The 20,673-nt window shown below is 39.6% G+C and overlaps 1 protein-coding gene across 1 annotated transcript in view; it reads right to left on the bottom strand.

The window, feature by feature from the left end:
- The window catches only part of LOC126481479 (aldehyde dehydrogenase 1A1-like), a 112,012-nt gene that overhangs the window by 47,108 nt on the left and 44,231 nt on the right, over nt 1-20,673 (bottom strand). The window lies entirely within an intron of this gene.

Below are 20,673 nucleotides of genomic sequence, written 5' to 3' on the forward strand. Positions count from 1 at the left end.
TCACACGACATTTTTTTTTTTTTTTAAATCAAATTTAACATATAAATTTGCCAGCTAAATAAAGGTGAACATCTATACAACTGTTTATAAGTTGTGAATCTACGTAAAGTGATAAAACCACAAAACTGTAACACAGAGCACTGGATAAACAAGGCTTTACACTTATAACAAGAATAGTATCTTTCATTATTAGAGACAAATAAAGATTTATTGAGAATAATTCATTCACACATGCAAAAAAAAAGGAAATACCAGTACATACAGTGAACCAAAATCTTTCTAAGCTTGAAGTCCCAGTTTTAAAAGAAACTGGAAAGACTAAAGTCTTGGGTGTTAAAACTGATAAGTACCAGCATATTCTTAATGAAGAAGGTCTCTGGAATAGTAAATGTGTTTTTAACAACGTGCTACAGTCTGATCAACCTACATTTAACTTCTTGCACCATAAAATAAGGAAATTCAACCTGTATAATGATTGAGAGGTTTGTAATGTTACAGAAGGCTACCAATGTATCATAAAATATTGACCCACGACAATCCCATAAACACAAAACTCAAATAGCTATATATATTGACTACGTCCTCACTACACCTTTAAGAATAATTGCACAGTTTTGTTAAATAGTGGCAGATCTACATAGTTAAGATTTATCAGTTTATTCATTCAAACTCTCTTTCCATATTGTGGAATACAATACGAATCTTATGTATGAATATGTGCTTTGCTCATAACAGAGTTTGCACTATTTTCAGTAGTAGATTTTGCAACATCTTCTTTCGAGTCTCTTATTTCACATGCACTATAAATTTGGTTACGGAATAAAAGCAGTGATCTTATAAAAATGACCTTAGAAGTTTAAAAAAATTGAGAATGATAAAAAAATTTTGTCCTGTGTGGACAATATTGTAAATTTCTATCACATTTTTTGTAGTTCAAATTTTAGAATCTGGTGTCCTTACTGCTTAGTCATGAAACTTTTCTTTTAGCTTTTTATCACACTCATGGATATTAAAATTTTATTTCTATCTTTTAAATTATTTGTAACAGATTTACAAGTTCCTGGTATATGCAATACGTGAGTAAGAGAGCTGCCAACTTTCAAAATAGAGACTTGCAAGAATCTCTTTGTCAAGCATATACATACCTAAAATAAGCATCATTATAATCTTGAAATGAAATTAAAAACAAGAATCACAAAAATGATAGACACATTCTATGAGACAAACCCCCACACAGAGCAAAAATCATAGAAACTAACAATGAGAGATAATTTTCCAAAAAAGATCATTCTCAAATAAAGTGCATTTGCAGACAAATGTATCCTGACAAACAATGGATTTTATATAAGAGTGTTTCTGTTGCTCATTTTTTAGTTTCAGTTATCTTCTAGTGCATAAGTAAGCTATGAAAAGGAAAGCTGGAATGAGTGAAAGGAGTAATATGTAAGTGAAGTTGTGTAAGTGAAATGATGCAGTTTTATTCATTCAGTAATTAATTCACACATCATGCTCTGCAAACCCCATCATTGTGGGCCTTCTGGAATGTGGAATGATTCAAGTTATAATGTCACAGTCAAAAGCACCCATTGAAGACTAATTTTGTATAGTATATTAAGACAATGCAGACAATATTAATAGTAACCTCAGACTTTTTGTATATGATCCATTTATCGATAAGGAAAGATGCGGCATAAATGTTCAGTCAGATATTGATAAAATTTTAAAGTGGTGCAAAGATTGCTTTAAATGTTCAAAAATGTAAAATTGCACACTTAACAAAATAAAAAGTATAGCATCCTATGCCTATACTATCAATGAGTCACTGTTTGAATCGCTCAACTCATACATGTACCTGGGTGTAACACTTTGTAGGGATACGAAATGGAATGATCACAGAGGCTCAGTAGAAAGGAGGTGGTAGACTTCAGTCTACTGGTAGAATACAGGGGAAGTGCAATCAGTTTATAAATGAGATTGCTTACAAATCACTCATGCAACTGGTTCTAGAATATTACTCAGGTGTGTGGGACCCATACCAAACAGGACTAACAGAGAATATTGAACATAGACAGAGAAGGGCAGCATGAATGGTCACAGGTTTGTTTGATCAACAAGAGAGTATCACAGAGGAACTGAACAAACTGAACTGGCAGGCTCTTGAAGATAGACATAAATTATCATGACAAAGTCTACTAACAAAGTTTCAAGAACCAGCTTCAAATGATAACTTTAGGAATATACTACAGCTACCTATGTATTCCTCACATAGGGATCATAAGGATAAGATTAGAATAATTAAAACATGCACAGAGTCATTCAATCATTCTTCCCATGCTCCATGCATTAATGGAATAGGAAGGAACCTAACAATTGGTACAAAGTTCTCTGCTATGCTCTTCATGGTGGCTTGCAGAGTATGGGTGTAGTTGTAGAAGAAGAGAGTTGTAAAACTATCATAGGCAGCCTTAAATGAGTGTATACAACAGTAGTTTCCCTATTGGCTTTGGTCAGTTATGATTGTACTCACATTACCTGTACTTAGGGTGTATTGCATAGCTATCAGACATTACCTCAGAACAATCACTTTCTTTGCATGTGCTATCAGTGTCTTACTAGATTACCCTAAAAGCCAGAAGCAGTGAACCATGTGGAAACTGAGTGAGGATATACAGGGTGGTAAATAGGAAGCATGCAAAAAATCTGTCGTCGAAGCACCATACCATGTCCCGCACATTCACCGGATCTGACGTCCCCGGATTCTTTCCGTCCACTCTCTTGCCTGACATCTACCAGCAGTTTAATAAACTTTTACAGAAAAAATGAAACTCACATCTGAATTGCAGTCAGGGTCACAAAATCTCTATGTGAACAATAATGCAGCACACAGTCTTACCTGTTTAGGAAAGTTTATTTAATGACTAGTTTCAGATGGCAAACATTGACTGATGTAGATTTTAAAACTACAATTAGCAGTAAAGTGACCACTTTCTCCCATTTCTGAGTGCTTGTGGTGCCCCTACACTGTAACAAAGTGGTGACATCACTGCTAATGGTTGCTTCGGAATGGATGTGTGACTTCTGAAACTGGTGGTTAAATACATTTTAATGTGTAAGTGTTACTATACTACATTTCCATAATTTGATAACTTACTGTTACCTGAAAGTTATTGCTTTTCTAATATTTTGTTTTGAATTTCACAGTTCATCCTGAATTCCCTATTTGTGTTAAACATAAATAAAGTTAAGAAGTATTGGTGACAATGGTCCCTGAAGTTAGTTCTGCATGAGGTTTGATTATCAGCTTCACACAATATTCTTACTGCACAGTTCTATAAAATAAATATTGAACTTAATTGGCGTTACCCCAGAAGATTATTCTATAGCACAGTTTCAAGCAAAAATACGCTAGGCAATCTCTTATGGAGTTTGACACAGTAAGACAGATTTATAAGTGTAAAGTAAGCACAGCTGAGGTTTTTTTGTTAACTTGTCCATATGCTGGTGCCAACTCAGTTTATTCTCCAACTCGATGCCTGAGAACTTGACACATAGAGATTCATCTAATATAGGTCCTTTGTAAAGGGACACCCTCCTCTAGCATTACTTTTCCTCAACAGAAGTAGTCGATACCAGAACTAATTTTCGAATTTTGGACAGTTCGATATTATCTCAACTGTCTATTTGAAAAATTTCGAATAATTTTATGCACAATATGTTATATTTCTAGCTAAAAACAGTGAAATTGAATTACTTTATTTTCATTGTTACAATCAATATGCACTAGCTCCGTATGTACAGTTAAAATTATTAAAAAAATTGAAATTATGAGATATTTGGCACACTTAATATTTCTATTATTAATTACATAATCTGGTACTGTTTATTATGGTTATTTCTGGGTTCATTTATAAATTAATAGAAATTCATTTGTCGAGAAAATTTCTAAGCCCTTTGCAATATTGTTATTACCACAGAGTGAGGAAGTAGTAGTGGGTATGCTTCTGATGTGGTTGGATGTGTTTGTATTTTAGAAGAACAATGTAGTATTGGCTTTGTTGGCATGAAAATTCAAAAGACAGTGGGATATAGGAAAATGTGAAGCAAATAAACATAAGAAAATTTGCACAGGCATTCATCTAATTTATTTAGATCAAATGGAACAAGAGAACCTAAAATTTGAAAATTTCAGCTTCAAGAATCAAACTCATAGACATGAAAAACTAAAGCCAACTACAAGAAAAGATGATACATAAAAAGCTTGTTGTAAATCTTACTCCTCTCGTATTTTTTGAAAAGACTTTATCATCGACAGTAGTAGTGACAATAACAAATGAGGAAGGGGTAGATTACAAGTGGGGGCTCATCCGGGATCAGTTGACTAATAATGAAGTTCTGTCTGCTACAGAAAAGAACATAGTACTTTAGTGCATTTACAATTTATGTGTGAATGAATTTCCAATGACCAAGGAAAGAAGACCGAGGGCTGTCCAAAAAAGCAAATCATATCAACCATAATAATACACTACCAACAAAGATGGCCTGGATTGAATGAAAGAGGAATTTACAACTACAATCAGGGATATCAAAAAGGAAAGATTACTACAAACTGTTCATGAGGTTAATTTGTTTGTGGACTCATGGGCGTGCTAACAAAATGAATAGAGACAACGGTAGGAGTGAGATAGAAGTGAAATCTGCAGAATCCAGTCAGGACATGTCTGAGCTGAGTGAAATCATAGTCAGCAAGGAAACAGTAAAAACTCATATTTTGCAGTTAATTTTGGCAAAAACAGAGAAAATGAAGACAGATAACTATTGTAAATTAGGCAAGTACAAGATCAAATGTACCAACTTAGTAATCAAGTTTCAGAGCTAAAAAATGGGTTGTCAGAGGGGTTAAAAAGTGGGTTACAAAGTAGAAATGAAAAATGAGTTGACAGTTGAGTCAGCAAGACAATTGAAGAATGTTGATGATGACAGAGTTGAACAGAAGGCCGTAGCAGAAAAGAATGGAACAAAACATTGCCAGTTTAAACCAAAAAACATTAAATGTTGAAAACAGTATGCAAACTAATGTAACTGTTTTAGATCAAAAAATTTCAGAAGTTCAGGAAAACTGCATTTACAAAAATCTGTGTGCAAACAATGGTATTGTGTGGCTCAATACTCCTATCAAAAGTTTTCCATCAGACAATTTACATCCAGTGGATTTTCTGCACCACTGTAGAGGTAGTTTTGTGCCAGGCATGAATGACAAACAAAAAATAAATTTTTTTAAAAGGTGTCTTGAAGGCAAAGCTCTATCATGGGTAAATTTAAATTTAAGTCAGTGGGAAACATATCAAAGTTTTGAGAAAAGTTTTTTTAAATAAATTTTGGTTAGAAGCTGATCAGGGGAGAATCAAAAGAGAATTTTTAAATGGTCCTCATTATAGGAATAGGGACAGTACTTTGAAAGAGTTTTGAAGAACCAATTTAAAAAATTAACACACCTTGACAAACCTTGTGGAAATGCCCATAGTACATGTAAAGATAAGAGGAGCTACTGGTAAGCAAACCAAATTGGTGAAATCTCAGGTGCTGTTCACTTTTAGTATAGAAGACAAGACCTTTGAACATGGATGCATAATGATCCCTAGGCTGGAAGAGAATATACACTATGTCCGCAGATTCATATGACAATATAATTCTGTTATGTTTCTCAGGATATTCATTTAAGACACTGGGATATACTAAAATGTGAAGCAAATAAACATCAAATAAAACAAAAAATCTGCACAGGCATTCATCAAATTTATTTACATCACTGAAACAAGAGAACTTAAAATTTGAAAATTTCTGTTTCAAGAACCAGACCTCTAGACATGAAGAACTGGAGCCAACTACAAGAAAAGAAGAGGCAAAAAGTTTATTATAAATCTTACTCCTCTCATTGTTTTTAACTTTACCATTGACAGTAGTAGTGACAACAAAAAAGGAGGGAGGGGGAGATTACACCATTGATGTTTTGTACCTATTATTTCTTTGTAATTGCATAATACTGGTTTTTGCAAGATTAAGTTGCTGTTAAACTATTCCAGTTTTGTCCTGAATGTGTTTGAGCCCTTTATCAGTATACTTATATCAGCAGCAAACATGACAGTTTTAGGAGGGTTTTGCAGGTTTTTGGTAAATAGTTTATGTAGCTCAAGAACAGGAGTGGCCAAATAATTAACCTTGCGGGGCTCAATATTTAACATTTCCCCACTCTGAATCCAGTTTCATTGCTGTGGTATAATTTGTCAATACAGTCTTCTTAGCATATTATTTTCCCTACTGTAGTGAAATGTTATAATCTATAGAATCAGAGGTCCTCAAAAATGTCAGTTGGATTTACAAATACGAGGGCAGTTCAATAAGTAATGCAACACTTTTTTTTTCTCGGCCAATTTTGGTTGAAAAAACCGGAAATTTCTTGTGGAATATTTTCGAACATTCCCTCTTCGTCTCGTATAGTTTCATTGACTTCCGACAGGTGTCAGCGCTGTACGGAGCTGTTAAAATGGCGTCTGTAACGGATGTGCGTTGCAAACAACGGGCAGTGATCGAGTTTCTTTTGGCGGAAAACCAGGGCATCTCAGATATTCATAGGCGCTTGCAGAATGTCTACGGTGATCTGGCAGTGGACAAAAGCACGGTGAGTCATTGGGCAAAGCGTGTGTCATCATCGCCGCAAGGTCAAGCAAGACTGTCTGATCTCCCGCATGCGGGCCGGCCGTGCACAGCTGTGACTCTTGCAATGGCGGAGCGTGTGAACACACTCGTTCGAGATGATCGACGGATCACTATCAAACAACTCAGTGCTCAACTTGACATCTCTGTTGGTAGTGCTGTCACAATTGTTCACCAGTTGGGATATTCAAAGGTTTGTTCCCGCTGGGTCCCTCGTTGTCTAACCGAACACCATAAAGAGCAAAGGAGAACCATCTGCGCGGAATTGCTTGCTCATCATGTGGCTGAGGGTGACAATTTCTTGTCAAAGATTGTTACAGGCGATGAAACATGGATTCATCACTTCGAACCTGAAACAAAACGGCAATCAATGGAGTGGCGCCACACCCACTCCCCCACCAAGAATAAGTTTAAAGCCATACCCTCAGCCGGTAAAGTCATGGTTACAGTCTTCTGGGACGCTGAAGGGGTTATTCTGTTCGATGTCCTTCCCCATGGTCAAACGATTAACTCTGAAGTGTATTGTGCTACTCATCAGAAATTGAAGAAACGACTTCAGTGTGCTCGTAGGCACAAAAACCTGAACGAACTTCTCCTTCTCCATGACAACGCAAGACCTCACACAAGTCTTCGCACCCGAAAGGAGCTCACAAAACTTCAGTGGACTGTTCTTCCTCATGTACCCTACAGCCCCGATCTTGCACCGTCGGATTCCCATATGTTTGGCCCAATGAAGGACGCAATCCGTGGGAGGCACTACGCGGATGATGAAGAAGTTATTGATGCAGTACGACGTTGGCTCCGACATCGACCAGTGGAATGCTACCGTGCAGGCATACAGGCCCTCATTTCAAGGTGGCGTAAGGCCATAGCATTGAATGGAGATTACGTTGAAAAATAGTGTTGTGTAGCTAAAAGATTGGGGAATAACCTGGTGTATTTCAATGCTGAATAAAACAACCCCTGTTTCAGAAAAAAAATGTGTTGCATTACTTATTGAACTGCCCTCGTATATTATGAGTCACTGGTGCACAATGTCCTACTTTTTTTATTGGGAATTTATTGTGAGGGGTGAACCAAAACTAGTCCTCTATAAGACTACAACTCTAAGAGCTCTTGATCAGAACTACTCAAGACAAAACCATTGTTTAAGTCATCAATTGCAATTATTTTCTGGTTGAGTCTTATTGGTTACCTCTCTGACTGCCAGATGAAGTTTAAAACACTTTCTGTCAGAGGCCAGTACACTGTCAGACCTGATGTCCTGTCCCTGATATTAATAATGATGCAAGCCACTTAAATATAATGAATTCTGATGACACCATAGGAAAGAGAGTGTAAACATACTGGCTATTTGTGAATTTATTCATGATTTTTTATTTTAAATGAGAAGCTTGTGTGTATGTAATATGTATTTCTATTGTTTGATAATGAACCAATAGATGTAGAACAGCTTGTGAAGTCAAAACATCCTGCAAAGAGAGGCACTTCTCTCCACATGTTAACTGTAGGTTTAAGTTATCTTAAATTTAAATAGTTGTCGATTTTCTTAAATTTTTGTAGTTACATTGGAGCTTGGCATGGAGAGAATTTACTTAAGGACAAATTATGGCATCTTTGAGGGCTGTTGCTGCTTGTTACTCTCTGAGTTAGGAGATATAAAAGTTAGAGCAAAGTTCAAGTGATTGTTTTTGGGCAGCAAATTTGCCACACCAGAATCATACTTATTATGAATGATATAGTCTCTGGACATCACTTCACAACAAAGAACAGTTTTTTGTTGTATCACTGACAGAATGTGGCTGTTAACCAATACTTATAGATAGCTTAATACATAGTGTCATACATTAACAGAGGGTCTGCACTGCAAGTTGACAGTCATACCTCATACATGGGGCAGAAGCTCTTGAATCTTCTGGAAACTACATCAATAAGTAGAAAAACAACGGAACCTATTTCCCAGTTGTCAGAACAATTAGCCACAGAATCTAATAAGCACGGATCAAGACAAGTATTGGCCACTGGTGCAAATACTGCACTAAGAGATGATATGGAAAAAGGAGCAAAAGTGACTCCTATTTTGGAGAAGCTGACACCATTTCCAACAGCAAACATGAAAAAAGCAGTGGTAGTATCAATTAAAACAACAGCACCAATGTCAGCAGTAGTGGGAAGACTTTCAGAAGCAGCAGAAAAGGCAAGAATAACAGCAGCAGCAGCAACAAATGTGGCAACAACAGTATGATCAATGGCTACAGCATCACCATCAGCAACAACAGAAAGTGCAGGAACAATTAAGCTAGCAGCACTTGCACCAGCTTTAGCAACAACACCAACAACATCTGCAGCACAAACAACAGTAGCAGAACCATTACCAACAACAGCAGCTGTAGCAGTACCTTCACAATCTGTAACAGAAGTTTCACCAACAACAGTAGCAGCAGCACCAACAGAACCATCAAAAGGAGGGAAGATAGCTGCAGAAGAATGAGCGCCAGGCATTGTGGGCTGACAGAAAACAGTACCTACTCTCTGCCTAAATGATAGTTTAGTCTAAGGCAGAAAGATAAAGAAGCCCTTAAGGTATTACTTAGCCACTAGCTGCACAGAAGGCATGGTAGAGGAGGGAACAATGGTAGCGGAAGGGGCTCCAATGCAGATGGGACAGCACAGTAGGGGAGGTGTACTTTTACTTTGTAATCCTTTGCACAAATGCATATCTCACAAAACTTGTATGGGTCAGCTAGTAAGTCTGTAAACAACCACATTAAGAGGTTATGCCAGTACAAGTCAACAGTTTATTATTAAAAACACAATGGGTACAGGATTCCACTGCAATTGGATCGGAGAGAGTGATTTATTTCTGCCTATTTTTACACCTTTCTTTCTGTCTCTTCTTGCCATGTTAAAATCAGTTTTTCCTCCAAAACACAGCAGTGTTACATAGTTTCACCTCACTAACATGCTAATCCAGCTGCAATTACAACAGAATCCAGAAACAGTCTACTATTAATTAAATAACTGAGGACCAGTGAAAGACAGAAACTTACGAAAAGCAATAGTGTGCTTCCTTCATTTATGGTGTTACAAAATTCATACTAACTCTCATTTCACCAGCTATTCATAACCCAATGAAGAAACTGTAGTCACTTGCATATCACAACAGATAAAGTTTTGCATGTTAGCTATGTGGCATAATACTCTCTGATTTGCATGTTATCATTTGCTAAAAATCCATTTCAGTATCTCAAACTGTTTATGAGATCTGAAGGATGAAATTAATATTTCACTTCTGCTCTCATTTGTGCAGATGATTGGGTTCACTACATATAATCCATTTTCTTGAGACTGGTGATAGATGTAGACATCTCAAGTTTAAAGAAAAATTCAATGTGTTAGCTCCATTTTGTATGCAGCAATAAATGGACTTACACGCACCAAATACAAACTCATAGTGATCCCTATTTTTCATCACGAAGTATTCAATTTTAGCACAGTATATTACCAGGCATAGAAATATCACACAACTATGACCATTAATAAATGAAAAGCAGTTCATCATGAAGATGGTGCATGAGGCTATGAGACGCATGAGAACCCCTTCTTCTTTTCCTTTTTTTTTTTTTTTTTACTAAATAATTTCTTTAAATCTTTAAAATCATTTGAGAGAAGTTGCAGTACAACTGGCATCCACACACCTCCATTCTCACACTCTAGCCAAGGCAGACAGAGAATGTTTTCTTCGTAATAGACAAAGCTCACAGGTGTGTAAGTGAAAGGCTACTTTGGCGGCCACCCCTTCAGAAGACTGGGGTTAACTCTCCCAGCGCTGAGAATGAGAGTGGGTTTCTGCACACTGGCCAAGTTATCCCGTGCAAGCTCTATGTAGCGTAAAAGGCTTAATGTTTTGTGTAAGAGTGGTGTGGCAGTCTACGTTAACCAGTCACCAAATTGCTCGGTTATTAGACTGCATCTAGATTTTTTTGTGTGAAGAACAGTTTTTGACAGTTTAAAGATAGTAGTAATATCCTTATATCATCAATGTACTTATAGAGAAAATGGATATGCTGTTAAGTGTATTAAAATAGATAAGGATACATTATGATATTTGAATATTTGTATATTTTAATGCAGATTGTGAAGTAACAAGACACAAATGTGGTGTCACTGAACTGGAAAACAAAAGACAGTGCAGTTTGCTCTTGAGATTAAGCATTTCCAGAACCTGGCAGGTTAGCTGAGAACGCTAATGCGCTGCTTCCTGGACTCAGGTAGACACGCCGGCCCCAGATCGAATCCACCCAGCAGATTAACGACATAAGCCAGTGTGCCGGCCAGCCTCGATGTGGTTTTTAGGCGCTTTTCCAAACCCCACTAGGTGAATACTGGGCTGGTCGCCATGTCCCACCTCAGTTCCATGACTCGCAGACATTTGAAACACATTTGCACTATTTCATGGTTTACACTAGACACAGACAGCTGGGGTACACTGATTCCATCCTGAGGGGTATGGAGTGGTGGTAGGAAGGGCATCCGGCCACCCCTTTAAATTAACCATTCCAAATCTGTTGTAACCATGCCAACCCTGCAAAAACTGCAAGAAATAGGTGCAAGTGAAAGAAGAAGAAAGAAGAAGAAGATTAAGCATTTCCAGACTAGATGTTTGTAAATTTTAAAACTGGCTCTGTCTTGATAAGTGTTATATAACTAGGTCTGTCCCAAAAGTTGTGATCACCTGACTTGTCACTGGTGATGTCGTAGTCAGGTTTTGTAATTCCCTTTGAAACAGATCTGTGTCATCGTGTCAACAGATCAACAGTAGTTTATGATATTTTTCTGTTTAATTAATATTTTAATACCATTCATACCTTTATGTTTCTTAGAAAATTGTACATCTTACTTTTGTTGTGGGAGTTTTCAGGATCATTATGTTGTTTGGTGACCATCACTTGAAATTTCATTTATCTTCTTGTATTTTTTTCTTTATAGTTTGAAAATTCATATCTTTCTTTTTCATGTCACTTTTGAAGATGTTAATTATCCTGTGAAATTTGATTAGTGTTTTTCATCAGTAACATGACAATAATGATATATTAAAATTATTCCAGTTCAGAATTCCATTACCAAAAGTTATGCTTAGAAATATATGCTTTCCTCTGTAAAATATGTTTGTGTACTGCTTAGTACTTTCCTTACAATTGTCAACTCTGAGTAGCTATAATTTTACCATACAAACTCTTTGGACCAATGAGATGTGATACCTTTGTTTTTCTGTATTATAATTTTTTTGAGAGGAGTCACTGTTTTGGGTTGGAGGAGGACAGATATAGGAAGCCAAATCTGTGGTCGGCTTCCAGGTTAAATAATGTGAAGTTCTTTATTGTGACATGTCTACAGTAAAATTGGACTGTGTCAGGAATAGCATTGTTAATATTACAACAGTAATAGCAGAAAGTATAAAACTAGTGAAACTTAAGGGAGTGTTTAATTAGAAAGTAATCATTTTTAACTAGATTCTGTGTGTGGTGGGAGGGAGTTTTGAAGGGTGGGGTAAGTGTAGTAGGTCTGCGAGACAGGGTTTGTCAGCTATGAGGGGATGTGGGGGAGGTTTGGAGGTTGTTGTAGAGGTGGTGTACAGTGGTACTCCAAGGCAGGAGTAGGAAGTGAGCAGGATGGAGAGCTTTTTGAGGTGGCATTGTGCATATTGCTCAAGTTCCTGCAGGGCTAGTGTCATTTATTTTAACTAGTGTCATTTATGACATAAATGGAGATAACCATATTATTGTCCAGGATGAAGTCAAGACTATACTTTAATCATCCAATATTAAAAGGTTCATTTTCTTTTCGTAAAAGTGTCAAGACCAGGGCCTCCAAAGAAATCATACTCTGAATATTATAGGAAACTGAGGTGATCCAATTTTTCTAAGAGAAATCAAGATGAGTATATTTTATTGGCCATTAATTACTGTTATAATCAACTTAGGATCAGCCTATCTACAATTCTATTTTCCTACATAAAGTAATATACATTTTTATGTTGGATGATGCTGACAGTAATGTTGAAACTTAATTATCTTTGTGTAAGTATTGCCATGATTATTGAACTGAGGGAACAAGGTTGTTAGCTCCACACATTATACTTTCAACAATGATAATATTTGACACATTTTTAAAGAATTTTTTGACACAATTTAATGATAGTGTTCCCATAGAGAAAAGCAAAGTAACTGACGAATGCTTCAAAAATAAGCTTCCAAACAGACAAAATACATTTTATACTAAACAATTGACTAACACAAGAACCAAGTTAAGTAGTACAATACATACATGTAGATCAGTATGGTAGGGTATGATGCAAAATACATACAACATGATAAGGGTGGAATAAAAGTTTAGTTTGCACAAATGTTACACAATGAGAAAGCACGTCTGCTCAATCAAAAATCGTAGAGTGCACTAGCTACACACAGTAAACTCCAAAGATAGCCCATTCTGAAGCAAGATCAATTGTCAGCAGGGTTTCATGACATGGTGTCTCACAGAACACTGTCCCCTCCCCATCTGCCTTCTATAGTGCATGATTGCATTGGGCTTATAAAGGTGCAAAAAGATGGCATTCGTGTAATGGTGTCATGGTAGACAATATGTTGCAGGCTCAAGCAGGACAATGTCCCCGCTAGATTTGTTGGAGCAGAATTGGTCTGGCTCCCGTTGCACAGCATGAGGGTGACAATCTTGCAGGTATGCGTGTGTACACCAAATATGTCTATAGCAGTACTGTTGTAGAATGTCAGGGACATTCTGAAGACATCAGCTTGCATGGAGTTGTTTTCATGGTCCTCGATTTGGTGGTGGAGGGATGTGATATTCTGGCAGGCAGTGACTGTAAGAAAACAATCCAGGGTCAGCTGTTATGTGACAGCTGCTCTGCCCACATCATTGGTTAGTTCATAGGAATGTGTAAAATGCTGGCTGATGTTCCCAACATCACATTCAGGATGTTGATCTTCAATAACCGGGAACTTTTCAAGCAGTTTGACACTAAGGTTGTTCAGTCAGAAGTCTTTGCTGTCGAGTCATACAATGAAACCATTGATGAACATGGTGTATTCTGTCAGGTTGCCATGTCGGGTGGTGGGGATTGATGTGTTGTGGGTGGATGGGTTTTTGTGAAGTGTCCATGTTGGTTTTAGACAGTTCATAGATACTGTGCTGAGTGTTCCATTCAGTAGTATTTCAAACGCATGTGTGCCATGTTTTAGAGCCTTGCACAGGTCTGTATAAGGAGGCTGTGAAACAAGCCAAATCATGCCATCCTAAAGCATGACATGGTTGTGTTGTGTGAGTGTCTTACGGATGAAAACTTTAGGGGTCCTGTGAGATTGCAGAGGCATTATCTTGAGCCCTGCAATGGGTTATTTTACCATGACAAAGAGAGTGGGAAGTTAGGTGGTTTCCACCGGCGGTACCTGTAGCACAAAGTTGACGGGAATGGCAATTGGCTCATCATACAGAACTTCAGCGAAGGAGTCACCAAGGTCATCTTTGTGGGCGGTGCTTATGCCTAATAATGCCCACGGTAAAGCTTCTGTCCAGAGACTGTCACGGCACATAAGGGTAGTTTTTAGTGGTCGTCAAGCCTGTTGCTTTGAGGGTGACAGGCGGTACTTCAATAATAATGAGTGCCACAGAGGTTACATGATTCACTGGACAGATCAGATTCAAACTGTTAGCCTGGCTGATGATTATGGACACCAGGCATGCGTACTGGGATGGCTCTAGCTGTTGACTCTTCCGACAAGTCTTGGAGAGGGATGGCTTCTACCTGCTGTGTTACGGGTTGATGACTGAAAGGATGTATCAGAGACCCTCAGATATAGGGAGGGGTCCCATCAGGTCAAGGTCCACATTTTGGAACCACCCTTTCATATTGTAAACTCTCTGAAAGATAATCAAAATATCCACGGGTGTGCTGCCGGTCTATAGTGTCCAACGGGCACAATATTTCGGCGATCATACATGTCACCATCATCAGGTGAACTGACGGACTGAGCTCCTGTGAACGTGCCGGCACGGAGATCCGTACGCTATGGCTGCTCAGAGGGAACTGGGTTCGGTCGCGGCGGCGGCCGATTTAAATACCCTCCGCCCGCGGCGCGCTCCCTCCGCCACCCGCGCCCCGCACCACGGTCGCGCGGTGGAACAGATTGCGACGGCGTCTGAGATGACGTCGGTGTGATGGCTCTGTCCGCCGTGGTCGTCACAACTATACGTTTGCTCGATTTACTCTTGATTAGCCCGATCGCTGGTTCCCAAGCCTTGCTAAGATTATAGCCACAGTCACGGTTTATGAGGTCGTCATTGGTGCGAATTTCAATGGCCTCTCTAACAACGCTGTCCCAGTATCTCGACGTCTGTACCAGAATCCTCGTGCGGTCATACTCCATGGCGTGATTTTCCAACAAACAATGTTCAGCAACCGCCGACTTGCTCGGATACATCAGTCGAGTGTGCCTCTGGTGTTCACGGCATCAATCCTCGACGGTACGCATCATCTGACCAATATATGACTTGCCACATTGGCACGGAATCTGGTACACCCCGACCTTCCTCAAACCGAGGTCATCTTTGGCGCTCCCCACCAGTGCAAGAGTTTTATTTGGAGGACAAAACACAGTTCCGACCCGGTGTTTCTTCAGAATGCGGGCGATTTTCCCCGAGAGTGCGCCTGTGTATGGAATAAATGCAGTGCCTACCTCCTCCCTCGTGATCTCATCCATCTCAACAGGTTGTGCTGCAGTGGTTGGGCGGAGAGCACGTTGAATCTGCCACTCTGAGTACCCATTTTTTCGAAATACAGTTCTCAGATGTTCCAATTAGTGGGGTAGACTCTCTGCGTGAGAGATAGTGCACGCCCTATGTACTAGAGTTTTAAGTACCCCATTCCTCTGTGAAGGGTGGTGGCAGCTGTCTGCGTGCAAATACAGATCAGTGTGCATAGTCTTCCGATATACCCCATGACCTAGGGTGCCATCAGCCCTTCTCTTGACCAAGACGTCAAGGAAAGGTAATTTACCCTCCGTTTCAGTCTCCATAGTGAATTTGATATTGGGGTGTATGGAGTTTAGATGTGTACGGAAGTCAAGGAGTTTATCCATACCATGTGGCCAGATGACAAACGTGCCACGACCGAACCCAGTTCCCTCTGAGCAGCCATAGCGTACGGATCTCCGTGCTGGCACGTTCACAGGAGCTCAGTCCGTCAGTTCACCTGATGATGGCGACATGTATGATCGCCGAAATATTGTGCCCGTTGGACACTATAGACCGGCAGCACACCCGTGGATATTTTGATTATCAAATACGCCGGGAGAAACTCAAGAATCACATCTCTGAAAGATGGTTATGCCAGCTGCCATGGAACAATTGGTAGTGGTAATGTCGATGATTGTTCATTTTCGCATGATGTGGTTGGTAGCATGAGCAGATTGTGCATCTGAATTTGTGGCTGTATCAGCACTAGATCAGAAATTATTTCACACACCATGGATGAGACATCATTCACAGCGGGAGATCATAGATACAATTAGTCAGTACTAGTGATTCACTATGCTCCGCATGCAAACCAGAGGTGGTGATGAAGTCTCACAATAAGTCAGTCATAGAGGGCTGTTGTGAGGAATTATTGGCAATTGTCAAGTGTCACTGTCACTTTTGAAGAACACGTGTTGCTGGAGAGTCACTTGTGAGGCACTGTATACTCCAGCACTGCACTCATTTGTGGAATTTGTGAACTGGGATGCACAATGTTTACACAGTGGCTGCATTGTTGATGCATAGTATCCAGTTCAATATGTATTTGGCATAATATGCAGTTGTCATGAGCCACCACTGTAGACCACCACAGTAGGGTAAGGCTCAAAGTACATACGATACAGTATGGTACAGAGTAAAACCCTTATTCTGCACAAATGGCTCACAATGAGGAAGAATGTCCGCTCAATTCAAAACTATAGGGTGCACTAACTGCAAACAGGCAACTCCAAAAATAGTTCATTGGGAAGAAAGATCGACTGTCACTGGCGTTACATGATTTCGTGTCCCATATATACACTACTAGCCATTAAAATTGCTACACCACAAAGATGACGTGCTACAGATGTGAAATTTAACCGACAGGAAGAAGATGTTGTGATATGCAAATGATTAGCTTTTCAGAGCATTCACACAAGGTTGACGCCAGTGGCAACACCCTCAACATGTTGACATGAAGAAAGTTCCCAACTGATTTCTCATACACAAACAGCAGTTGACCAGTGTTGGCTGGTGAAACGTTGTTGTGATGCCTCGTGTAAGGAGGAGAAATGCGTACCATCATGTTTCCGATTTTCATAAAGGTCGGATTGTAGCCTATCGCAATTGCAGTTTACCGTATCGCGACATTGCTGCTCACGTTGGTTGAGATCCAATGACTGTTAGCAGAATATGGAATCAGTGGGTTCAGGATGGTAATATGGAACACTGTGCTGGATCCCAATGGCCTCGCATCACTATCAGTCGAGATGACAGGCGTCTTATCTGCATGGCTGTAACGGATCATGCAGCCATGTCTCGATCCCTGAGTCAACAGATGGGGATGTTCGCAAGACAACAACCATCTGCATGAACAGTTCATCAACATTTGCAGCAGCAAGGACTATCAGCTCAGACACCATGGCTGCAGTTACCCTTGACACTGTATCACAGACACGAGTGCCAGCGATGGTGTACTCAACGATGAACCTGGGTGCACGAATGGCAAAACGTCACTTCTCTGGATGAATCCAATTTCTGTTTACAGCGTCATGATGGTCGCATCCATGTTTGGTGACATCATGGTGAACGCACATTGGAAGCGTGTATTCATCATCACCATACAGGCGTATCACCCGGTGTGATGGTATGGGGTGCCATTGGTTACACATCTCGGTCACCTCTTGTTTGCATTGACGGCACTTTGAACAGTGGATGTTACATTTCAGAGGTGTTACGACCCGTGGCTCTACCCTTTATTCAATTCCTGCTAAACCCTACACTTCAGCAGGATAATGCACGACCGCATGTTGCAGGTCCTGTACAGGCCTTTCTGGATAGAGAAAATGTGCGACTGCTGTCCTAGCCAGCACATTCCCCAGATCTCTCACCAATTGAAAACATCTGGTCAATAGTGACCGAGCAACTGGCTTGTCACAATACGCCAGTCTCTACCCTTGATGAACTGTGATATCGTGTTGAAGCTTCATGGGCAGCTGTACCTGTACACACCATCCAAGCTCTGTTTGACTCAATGCCCAGGCGTTTCAAGGCTGTTATTACGGCCAGAGGTGGTTGTTCTGGGTACTGATTTCTCAGGATCTGTGCACCCAAACTGCATGAAAATGTAATCACATGTCAGTTCTAGTATAATATATTTGTCCAATGAATACCCGTTTATCATCTGCATTTCTTCTTGGTGTAGCAATTTTAATGGCCAGTAGTGTATAATAGTCTGGAGACACCACACCATATTTTCTTGAGTTAAATTTAGGAACAATTACCAAAAAGCCATTGTGGAAGGCAGAAAGGCACACAGAATTGAGATATCCACCAATAAGTACAAAGATGTACAGAAACTAATAAGCAATGTTCCCAGACATGATAGAAACAACAAAATTAATATCTCTCCCCAGATATTCTGCTTGCTCAGAATATCTGGTAAAAATCATAGAGGGAGACCAAGAGATGAATACTCTAAACAGATTCAGAAGGATGTAGGTTACTGTAGGTACTGGGAGATGAAGCTTGCACAGGATAGAGTAGCATGGAGGAGAGCAGCATCAAACCAGTCTCTGGACTGAAGACCACAACAACAACCCCAGATATTCCATCTTTTTTTTTTTAATACTAAATATGATAAAGTAGTAGGGAGTAGTACTAGCAAGTCTGATATCATTTTACCAGAGTTACTTTCAAAAATGTTTATAGATCAACAAATACAAAGTATGTTCACTCTCTCCAAGATTTCACTTGGTATCATCCTGAGAATAGTTCGAATCATTGTATAGAATAGTCATAAATGGTGCTAAAAAAAGTGTTGAATACTTCAAAAGGTGGCAGTATTCATCAAAACAAGAAAAATAAGACCAATAAACATGGGTCTGGATATGCATACTTTCTGAGATAAGTCAAATATATATGGGTACAGAAATGCTTTCATTCTGCGACAAACATTTGTTCACAGGAAGTGTTAAACAGGGTGTCCATTCATGACAATAGACCCCTCTGCCCTCCGGCATAAGGAATGACACACTCTATGAAGTATATCCGGTTATCATTGTACCTGCCAGCATGCATTGAAGATGCGATCCTGTAGTACCCGCACAATGTTGATTGGCATGGTGTAGACCAATACCTTCAAGTGTCCCCATAACCATAAGTCTAAGGGATTGAGGCCTGGGGAATGAGCAGGCCAAGGTCTGTCCCCCCCTCTCAACCAACCTAGCGGTCCTGAAGTGTCTGTGTCAGATGTTTGCGCACATTGTGATGAAAGTGTGCTGGTGCGCTGTTGTGGATGAACAACATTTGTATTCATAGTAGCAATGGCACAGCCTCCATGAAGGCAGGCAATACATTAATGAGAAAGTCCAGATAATGCATCCCAGTTAACTTTTGTGGTAGCACTTATGTCCCAATTAATATGTCACCAAATATGCCTCCCTGTGCATTGATTGAGAATCGGTGTTGATGACCTTTTTCTTGAATTACCCATAGATTTACATCTGCCCATACATGCTGGCTATGGAAACTCATAACGCCATATTTTGTGAACCCTGCCCCATTAGTAAATAAAATCTTGGATGCGATCAGTGGACCTGCGGCATACTTCTGCAACGGCCATGTCTTGTGCCATGATGATCCTGTGGCCTCAGGGCCTGAACACGCTGCAGATGATATGGGCACAGAAATTGTTCATGAGGTTCCGCCCAGATAAGAGAGTGAGACATATCTTCTGCTGCTGCCAACCATCACACACTGGTCCAAGTGCTTTCTTCCACTGAACATAGCATACTCTACTCCATGTCAGGTGTGTGGGCTGTGCAGGGCCTTCCACTGTCAGTTTTCCAAGTTGCAGGGGCACCCATGTCCCTCAGACACTGGAAAAGACTGCTTGAACATCTTATCAGATGGAACTGTGTGCTGTGGATATTTTTCAGCAGAGAAGGCATGGGCTCACAAGCTACATCCATTTGCTAAACCACAGCAGGATATCATATCCACCATTCCACTTGTTGAGTAGTAGGCTTCCATTGCTAACAAGTAATGCAAGAGAGAAAATGTAAATGTCATATACCATTTATATGTACAAACAGTGCAATAACAGTAAACACATAAGTGAATCCGCATTTGGAAGAAGGTAAAACACCATGATGCGTACCCAGGGTTGACACTAATGGACAATAAGGCACACAGACATGACAAAAACTAACATAGGCTACAACATGTATTGAACAACACAGCTGACTGCAGACCACCTAATAGCTGGTAGAGTATTGTGAGTAAGACATCATAATACCCTGCTGACATATTTGACGGAGTGTCACTGCAGCAACTGTGCTGGTATCCATAACCAAGCATCACACAGCCCTTCCTATATACTCATGTTTATCTCGGAAATTATGTTTTTCTGAGCCCATGTTTATTGAAGTTATTTTCTTGTTTCACTGAGTACTATCACCTTTCAAAGTATTCAACATGGTTTTTTGAATACCCTGTATACTAATATCTTGCAACCTACTAATAAAAGAAATATATTGTATTGTGTACCTTGTAATGTATTGTAAAAACAAATATGTATCCAAGGAATTTTTTCCTGGTGACCTTCAAACTATCTAGGGTAGCTCCAAAACATAAAAAGAGAGATAAAACCTCTACAAGCTTTAGGCT

The sequence above is a fragment of the Schistocerca serialis genome, chromosome 5, assembly GCF_023864345.2.
Source record: "Schistocerca serialis cubense isolate TAMUIC-IGC-003099 chromosome 5, iqSchSeri2.2, whole genome shotgun sequence".
In the NCBI taxonomy this organism is placed as follows: Eukaryota; Metazoa; Arthropoda; class Insecta; order Orthoptera; family Acrididae; genus Schistocerca; species Schistocerca serialis.